This window comes from Herpailurus yagouaroundi, unplaced genomic scaffold (genome assembly GCF_014898765.1).
Source record: "Herpailurus yagouaroundi ecotype Mexico unplaced genomic scaffold, PumYag 67814, whole genome shotgun sequence".
NCBI lineage: Eukaryota > Metazoa > Chordata > Mammalia > Carnivora > Felidae > Herpailurus > Herpailurus yagouaroundi.
In genome coordinates this window covers 1-9,952 of record NW_024420605.1, presented here as the reverse complement: position 1 = coordinate 9,952, position 9,952 = coordinate 1, and the positions used below count along the sequence as shown (strand labels likewise).

Here is a 9,952-nt window from a genome sequence, read left to right as displayed (position 1 = left end):
GGGCTCTGCACTGTCAGCACAGAGCCTAATGAGGGGCTCATACTCACAAACAATGAGATCATGACCTATGCTGAAACTAAGAGTCGGATGCTTAACCAACTGAGCCATCCAGATGCCCCAATTTGGTAATTTCCTTAAAAGTTAAACATCTGCATACTGTATGATAAAACTAAACCCTTCACAGCTTTTTACCCAGGAAAATAGAAGTACAGGTCCACAAAAATACTTGCACAAAAATGTTTGCAGCTTTATTTGTAATAGCCTAAAACTGGAAAAAACTCAAATGCCCATCAACAGGTAAATGGATAAACTGTGGTATGTCCAGACAATGAAATAGTAATAAACATAATTTTCAGTAATAAAAAAAGAATTATTAATGTGTGAACTTCTCTCAAATAATTATGATAAGTGAAAGAAGCCAGGACTGTCCCCCCAAAAAGGAGTACACATTGTATGATCACATATATATAAAATTCAAACTAATATATAGTTATAGAAAGCAGATCTGTGGTTGTTTGGGGAGGAAAGAGGGAAATAGTATGGGTAGGATTACAAAGAATAAGAAAACTCAGGGGTGATGGATAAGTTATCTTGATTGTGCTGATGGCTCACAAATGTAAAACTATGTCAAATTTTAACAAACTGTACCCTTGAAAGATGTGCAGAATTTAACAAATTGCTATATCAATTATACCACAATAAAGTTGTTTTTAGATGTTCTGAAATAAAGCAAAAACACTAATACATATACTACAATGGATATCTTTTAAACTACCAAGGGAAAAGAATGGAAGGAGGAAAAATATTAGCCAATCCAGCAAGGCAGAGTAAGAGAAAAAAATAAAACAAGGCAGGGGGAAAAACATACTAAATAAGACATATAAGACTGTAGAAATATGACCAAATATGTAAGTAACTACAACAAATGTGTATAGTTTAAATTCTTGTCTTAAAAGTTAAAATTTTCAAAGAGTTAATAAAAAGCAGCCATATCTGCTTTATTAAAAAGCTGTAGCTCTTTGTAACAGGTATACCTAAAATAAAATGTCACAGAGAAGTTGAAGATACAGAGTCAATGGCATACCAGGCAAATACTAACCAGTGAAAGCTGGAAAAGATGGACTGGGCAGCCAGGGAGGTAAGTGCTTCACATTTCCCATCAATAGAGAACTCACCATTCAAACACAAGGAATGCAATGTGCTGATGGTCTCTAGCGGTTAATGGCTTCAGGATCCATTTCAGCTTTTTTTTTTTTTTTAATGTTTTAATTTATTTTTGAGAAAGAGACAGAGTATGAGTGGGGGAGGGTCAGATAGAGAGGGAGACATAGAATCCGAAGCAGGCTCCAGCCTCTGAGCCATCAGCACAGAGCCTGATGCAGGCCTGGAACTCGTGAACTAGGAGATGATGACCTGAGCTGAAGTCCGATGCTCAACTGGACTGAGCCACCCAGGCGCTCCTCCATTTCAACTTTTGAGTTGAGGCCATATTCTTCCCAGACAATAACTATGCATGAAGGCACATTAGGGTTTGGCCATTCCTGCTCTTTTAAGATACTTCATACAAGTCATCTTTGCTCCAGGGCTTCTCATGGGTTTGGCGAAGAATTTGGCAGTTCTGTATGTGATCTGAGGCCCTTGTATCCTGCTCCCTCTCCATTCCTTTCACAGGTTTGATTCAGATCAGCAGCAGGGGCTGAAGGCTTTGCCTCCCCTCTCCTACTTCCTGCCCCTTTCATCTTTCACAGGTTTAAGCCCTCTCTCCCAATTAACCTTTACTGCTCCTAACTCCATCTCAGCCTCTGCTTCCTGGAGAGCCTGTTTTAGTTTCCATGTTTTTCTGATTCAGCGGATCTAAACTGCATTTGGGTGATCTATATAATTTTGTATTTCCTCACATGATTCTGACATTCAACCGCATTTAGCACCCCTGTAGTGGAAGATTTTAATACATTTATTTCCTGTGCCACATAATTTAGCACTTATAAACTATCTTGAAGTCTTTTAAGTGTCATTTACGTGGCTGTTTTGACATTAGCAAGTTAAGATGTAAATACAATTTTGCTTTGCTTTGTTTTGAACCCATTTAACTGTGAGTCTCCTCCCAAGCAAGGATGGATGGAGAATTAAGAATGTCAAGGACAGGGTCATTGTGTCTGTTGTGTGCATTACTCGATAAACTTATGTGGAGAAACTTAATGGATTGTTTTTTTTGTTTTAGCAAATGGTGTCAAAATGGTTTGGTGAAAATCATGTGCCAAATGTCATTACATTAGTTTTACCTCCAAAATGAATGAAAAGTATTTTAAAGATAAAGCCTGGTGTAGCCAAAATGGCTGGAGGGAGAAGAACAGTGACAGAACAACTGTCTTAAGTGTTTCAAATGGCATAATTGAAAAATGAATGGATTTCGTTTTAATTTCTACCATGATGAAAAAAGTTTATCCATTTATTCTGAGAGAGAAAGAGAAAGAGAGAGTGTAGGTACGCATGTAGGGGGAAGGACAGAGGGAAGCGGAGAGAGAATCCCAAACAGGATCTGCGGTGACAGTGCATGAGGCTTGATCCCACAAACCGTGAGATCATGATCTGAGCAAAATCAAGAGTTGGATGCTTAATCGACCGAGCCAACCAGGAGCCCCTACCATGGTGAAAATGTTTAATGTTTTTCCTGCCATGGAGAAGCAGACTGATTTTTTTCATAAATTTTCAAAATTAAAATTTTTTTGAAAATATTATTAACAATGTACACATGATTAATACTGTATTCCACCTAAATAATAGGGCAAGGTCATGTCATCCATTAGCTATCGTCTTATCACATGCACCATATTTTATGGATACCCAAATTCTTCATAATGCATATTTAGCTGCTTATGTAGTCAATGAAAATCTGTTACTTGCTCAATACCTTACAATAAAATGTACACCATAAAAATACACATTTTCAATTTATCACATCTGCAAAAATGTTAGGTATTAGTTACCAATATCTGTATAGCCATAGAATGCATTCAGAATACTAATTGCTCACGTGTGTTCCCTCTCTCATTCCTGCTCTTTCCCACAAAAATGACAAAAACATAAATCCAGTTTTGTTAAATAGTGTGATTCTTATTATACTCTGACATCATATTTATTAACTGGTTGATTAAAAACAAAAAGTGGCAGTCTTGCAGATATAAAAGTAATGGTATAGGAAAAGACAGAATCAAATACAGTTGAAAGGAATGTAAATTGATACAACTTGACATATCAGTCAATAATGAAAATGCACAATTCGCCTCAAGGAATTTCTAATTCCTCCCAAGGGAATTATGGTACAAATATACTCAAGCAAATGCAAAGAGATATATCTATGTGGTATTGTTTATAATAGCAAAACAAACAAAATTTAAATCATCTAAATGTCCATAATTAGGTCTATGGTTAACTAAATTTTCACATAACCATAAAATGGAATTTTTGTAACCATTCAAATGAACGCAATAGCTCTGCCTGTGTTGTTTTAAAAGATCTCAAAGACTGATTACATTTTCCATTCTAGAATTCTAAGAAAATCAAAAGAGTAGCTTTACTGTTTCTTTATTCATTTGTTCTGGTGCTAGATTCAAGTAACTTATGAAGCCCATCAACTTCGTTTTGTAACACCTGAGACCTCCTCACTCTGCTCACAGTGTCATAGATTGCTCTTCTCTGTGTAGCTGGCATAGGATTGCATTTCATCCTAAGAAAGAACTCAAAGTCAAAATCCATTCACAAAAGCCAGAAGTCACTAATTACCTACGTTTTCCTAACTGGTGTCCACAGCTTTAGTTTCTACCAATAGTGCTTGTATTTGCATCTCTAGGCTTACATGGACATAAGAGAAAGACTCTTTTCTATTATTTTATCAAAAAAATTGTTGATTATGTAGGTCTCGGTGTCAAATGAAAAAGATTGTGTGAAAGTGGAAATGGAGAAGAAATGAAGTAATATGAAAGGTATTTCAAAGGAGAGGGTCAAAGACTTGGTAAGCTACTAGTTATGAGATTTGGAGCAGGGTAAGATTTAAGCCCAGGTAAGAGGAAAATGATGATAGTATTGAGAAAGGGAAGTCAAGGATTAGAGATGGTTTCACAGGGAAGGAAAAACCAAATCATTTTCTCCAAAGATTATAGTCTAAATGAGGCAAACATTCTGTGTTTTGTAACATACAGTTCTTGAAATGAAAATATGGTTTAGGGTACATGTAAATAGTACATGGTAGATAATTAACAAAATAAGTATGCCTGACTATGAGCATTATAAAATTAGAATTTTTACTTTCCAATTAAAATACTAATATAATGCAAATTAAAAATTATGTAGCTATATTTTGACTTTATGCCTTAAAAGTTTGCAAATATTCTTTTTAATGTTATCTTACCTCCTCAACAACTGAAGTAATTTCTGTTTAATTAGTATTTTCTGCAAAATATAAAAATACGCTGGAGTGAATGAAGGAAACATCATTATTTAGTTAAAAATGGGAAAACAAAAAAATATACTATTGACAAGTGTGATTCATATTTGATAGAATACATAAAATCAGACCTGAACTACCAGAAATAAGAATGATGCTTTTGGTTAATACATGTAGACAAGATAATTCCAGATTTTGGAAAAGGAAGTGGAATTATGAAACATAAGCCTAATATATGGAAAATATGTGACATAAAATGAATTACTATTTACTGGTTTAGAAATTTAGTATACACTATCTCTCCCAAGATCCTGTCTTAAATGGACTAATTCACTGTGCTTGCACGCCTAAGTGACCAAGCAAAATCCCTCCTGTCATTTAGAGTAGTCCAAATCTAAGACATTTAGGACGTGCTTTTTGATTATGGGAAGTTGATGTTAGCATATTAATTTCACCTGTCAGTTCTCTATTTCTGACCCCTTCTGGCTTAATAAAGCTGTGGAAGAAAAAACATTTGTCAATACCTGCAGACATCGATTTTCAAAAGGCAAATGGATCCCACAATGACCAAAGTAATCAAAATAAAGAAGGTGATACATACAACAAATTTTTGTGGTAACTGGTCTCCTGTAAATATAGACACAAAAAAATACATGGTTTAACTGTGGTACATCCGGACAAGGGAACATTATTTAGCACTACCAAGAAATGAACTGCCAACACATGAAAAGACACAGAAGAAATTAAATGCATCTTACTAAGTGAAAGAAGCCAGTCTGAGAATACTACGTTCTGTATGATTCCATGTACGTGACATTCTGGAAAAGGCAAAACTATGGAGACAGTGAAAAGATCAGGGGTTGTTAGGGGTTAGGGTGAAAGGAGGGAGGAATAGGTGAAGCCTGGAGGACTTTTAGGACAATGAAACTACTCTGTGTGAAACTACAATGGGGGATCCCTGCCATCTGCATAGTTGCTAAAACTCACAGAAGGTACACCTAGGGTGACCCTTAATTAAACTATGTACTTTGAGTGATAATGTTGTGTTAACGTTGGCTCATCGACTATTCCAAATGTACCCGGGTGGCATAAGTGATGGAGGCAGGGGAGGAGGGTGTGAATGTAGTGGGGCAGAGGTTATATGGGAACTCTGTGATTTCCACTCAATTTTGCTGTGAACCTAAAACTTCTCTAAAAACTAAAGTTTATTGAAAATAAATATATACTCATAAAATTATAATATATATGTATAAATATACACACACATACACACACACATATGTGTGTGTGTGTATGTGTGTGTGTGTGTGTGTGTATATATATATATATATATAAAATGTTTCAAGGATGTCTCATAGTTCATGAAATTCAATTCTGTGATTTTATTGTAAACATTTCTGAGCCATTAAGAGTCCAAATAATGGTTATAATAAAGTTGCTTTATCTGTTCTGATCCTAAGGTTTCTGGCAAGACATCATCCTAAGTCAGGATTTTGTGGCTTTAAGGATTCATGACTGGTGAATTCATACAGGACAGATATGGAAAGTAGATTTCTTGGCAATAGTAATAGCAGGGTGTTTCTCATCTCCACAATTCAGAAATAAATGGGGAGTTGTAATGGCGGTAGTTGGAAAAATAACCTAATTCTGAGGTCACTGTACTTCCAGGGCCTTGAAACTGACTGAAGGCACGGAGGCAAATTTCCATCATGTATTAAACGCTGTCAGCCATATAAAACTCAGTTAGACAACAGAAGAAGTCACCAAAGGAATTGCCAGCTCTGAGAAGCAGTGATTTTAAGACCTGGCTCCTGCTGTTCCCTGAATGGGTCCCCCAGCAGAGGGAGGTGAGTGGAGACTAAGCAGCCTGCCGTCCAGACCCTCTGCCTTCCTTCAACAGTTTGTTTTGACACATTGCATTTCTCTGTATTTTATTTGAAAATAAACATCTCTTTGCAGTTAAAATCAACAACACCATTTTGAAACCCCCTCTTGAAAACTAACGCACCATCTTTCATTAGAAGTGTAACCTCAGAGGCTGAAGATCTGCCCTCCAAGTGAGACAGGAAGGAGACCCTGCACTGGCTGGGAGTGGACCAGACAGTCCTTCAACCCTGAGGTTCTATAGGTAGGACAGCATATGGTATCACCAGGTGGTCAAATTTCATACACAACCAGGGCAGTTACTCTTCTCAGGAAATACTGCTAAAATCCTTTTTTAAATCACTTTACGAATGGATATTGGAAATTGGTGGTTTAAAGACATGGGTTCTTGGCACAAAAACAGACACATAGACCAATGGAATAGAATAGAAACCCCAGAACTAGACCCACAAACGTATGGCCAACTCATCTTTGACAATGCAGGAAAGAACATCCAATGGAAAAAAGACAGTCTCTTTAACAAATGGAGCTGGGAGAACTGGACAGCAACATGCAGAAGGTTGAAACTAGACCACTTTCTCACACCATTCACAAAAATAAACTCAAAATGGATCAAGGATCTGAATGTGAGACAGGAAACCATCAAAACCTTAGAGGAGAAAGCAGGAAAAGACCTCTCTGACCTCAGCCGTAGCAATCTCTTACTCGACACATCCCCAAAGGCAAGGGAATTAAAAGCAAAAGTGAATTACTGGGACCTTATGAAGATAAAAAGCTTTTGCACAGCAAAGGAAACAACCAACAAAACGAAAAGGCAACCAACGGAATGGGAAAAGATATTTGCAAATGACATATCGGACAAAGGGCTAGTATCCAAAATCTATAAAGAGCTCACCAAACTCCACACCCGAAAAGCAAATAACCCAGTGAAGAAATGGGCAGAAAACATGAATAGACACTTCTCTAAAGAAGACATCCGGATGGCCAACAGGCACATGAAAAGATGTTCAGCGTCGCTCCTTATCAGGGAAATACAAATCAAAACCACACTCAGGTATCACCTCACGCCAGTCAGAGTGGCCAAAATGAACAAATCAGGAGACTCTAGATGCTGGAGAGGATGTGGAGAAACAGGAACCCTCTTGCACTGTTGGTGGGAATGCAAATTGGTGCAGCCGCTCTGGAAAGCAGTGTGGAGGTTCCTCAGAAAATTAAAAATAGACCTACCCTATGACCCAGCAATAGCACTGCTAGGAATTTATCCAAGGGACACAGGAGTACTGATGCATAGGGGCACTTGTACCCCAATGTTCATAGCAGCACTCTCAACAATAGCCAAATTATGGAAAGATCCTAAATGTCCATCCACTGATGAATGGATAAAGAAATTGTGGTTTATATACACTATGGAATACTACGTGGCAATGAGAAAAAATGAAATATGGCCTTTTGTAGCAACGTGGATGGAACTGGAGAGTGTGATGCTAAGTGAAATAAGCCATACAGAGAAAGACAGATACCATATGGTTTCACTCTTATGTGGATCCTGAGAAACTTAACGGGAACCCATGGGGGAGGGGAAGGAAAAAAAAAAAAGAGGTTAGAGTGGGAGAGAGCCAAAGCATAAGAGACTGTTGAGAACTGAGAGCAAACTGAGGGTTGATGGGGGGTGGGAGGGAGGAGAGGGTGGGTGATGGGTATTGAGGAGGGCACCTTTTGGGATGAGCACTGGGTGTTGTATGGAAACCAATTTGACAATAAATTTCATATATAAATAAAAAAAATTAAAAAAAAATAAAGTTTAAAAAAAAATAAAGACATGGGTTCTTCTCTTCTTCCTTCTTAAAACTGACTAAAATATCAGTAGGTAATTTTTTTAAGTATAGACTCACCAAGACAAAGATAACATGGAGGAAGACAAGCAGATGAAATATTTCAACTTGTTTTAAGGTGAAAAATGAACAGAAGAAGGCAAGTCCTTTAGGGTGGAATAACAGAAGGATGTTAGTGCCCACAGAACATCTAGAAGACTCCAGAACAGGAAGGGCTAAATGTATAAGAAGGGGTACGTGGGAGTTGAAGTATGAGCTAACAGTTGGAAGCTTCTTTGAAGGTCTGTATTGAGAAGAGGTAGGCTGCCCAGTCCACTCGCACCCTGTGCACCTTCCGCAACCAGCAGGGAACAGGAAGTGTGACCCAGAAAAAGTGAACTGGAGAGAATCCAGAGTCAAGGATCCAGACAGTGGAGGGTGGAGATGAAGTGCCAGACTAAAGAGAGATGCTAAAGAAAAGGCTGAGTTCTGAACAGTCTCTCTCTCTCTCTGTCTCTGTCTCTGTCTCTGTCTCTCTGTCTCTGTGTCACTCTCTCTCACACACACACACACACACACACACACACACACACACTTCCCTCTATTTCCCTGCTCCCATAACACTAACAGTCAGCCTTATACCACTAAGACAATAGACTGGAGACTTATTTTCTGCAGAACCCGAACAGACTCGGAGATAAGACCTTCAGGTAATTAAAGAATCTGTCATTAGAAAAGAGAAGTTCATTTCCCCTCTTTCTGCCTATTGATGCCAACTGGTTGGCAGGACCACCCACAGACAGCATAGCTTCCAATCAGCTCAGTTTTGAATGCTCACTCTGAAATGATTGGAGAACCAAGGATTACCAGAGTAAAGAGAAGCTTCATACCTAAAACAAAGACATTAAAACTAGCAAATATCAGGAAGGCAGAAGAAACTCAAACAGACATGGAATCAAGCAGAGGACGGACCGAGGGAAGGAAAGTGTCCAGGACAATATCTCTGCAGCAGGTCGACTGACCCAGCAGGTCAGATTGGAACAAGAGTGTGTAAAAACTCAGGAAGGGATGTCTTCAAGAAAAAAAAGGAATTGATGGATTATCTATACATTTGACCATGTGAAAATAGCATTAAGAGGAGTTTCCTAATTTTCTCAGTGAGTTTAGTGACAATTAAGAAGTACCTAGAGTAAACTTTAAATTGATCATTGAGTTTATTATACTATAGCTAAGAAATTATAGAAGAACCTGGAAAATAAAATCCTGCCAAAAAAAATTGTGAAGAAAACTTATGAGTGACTGGATCCTTCTTAAAAAGCATAAATATTCACTTAAAAATACACTTTATTCTTCTCCTAAAACCATAAGTATTATTTTAATAGTACATTCACTACTCAAGGCAAGTTATTACTTGCACAGAACAGAAATAATTACATTTAATAATTTAAATTATTAAATTATTTTTATTATAATTATTAAAAAGTAAACATCATTTAAAATATGGCTTCTTAAACCAAATTCTGCATTAGTCTTCTGGACATAATTCTGAATGGTGGAGAAGAAGGACATAAAAGAGGGGCTGGAGAAATTATCCTTGAGTGAAATTGACCATACACTCCTTTTTCTTTCTTCCATAGCTTCTCTGAAGGAATGAAATCATCATACAAAAGCTGGAATTACTAACCAGAATTCCTCTCAATGGATAGACTCCTGTTGCCAGTCAGATGATACACAGAGCAGGACACATTAGACACCCGGTGGTCCTCCCAGCGGCACGAACTCTGGACGGTCACTGTGTCATTGCCCAGTGGCT

At 37.7% G+C, this 9,952-nt stretch overlaps 1 long non-coding RNA gene across 1 annotated transcript; it reads right to left on the bottom strand.

The window, feature by feature from the left end:
• Nucleotides 1-3,625: 3,625 nt before the first annotated feature.
• On the bottom strand, nt 3,626-9,945 carry LOC121026217 (uncharacterized). Its single transcript, XR_005788309.1, has 4 exons — nt 9,824-9,945; nt 4,969-5,071; nt 4,409-4,469; nt 3,626-3,727 (listed from the first exon to the last, which is right to left on the bottom strand). It is a non-coding gene; the product is annotated as an uncharacterized LOC121026217 (long non-coding RNA).
• Nucleotides 9,946-9,952: the final 7 nt, after the last annotated feature.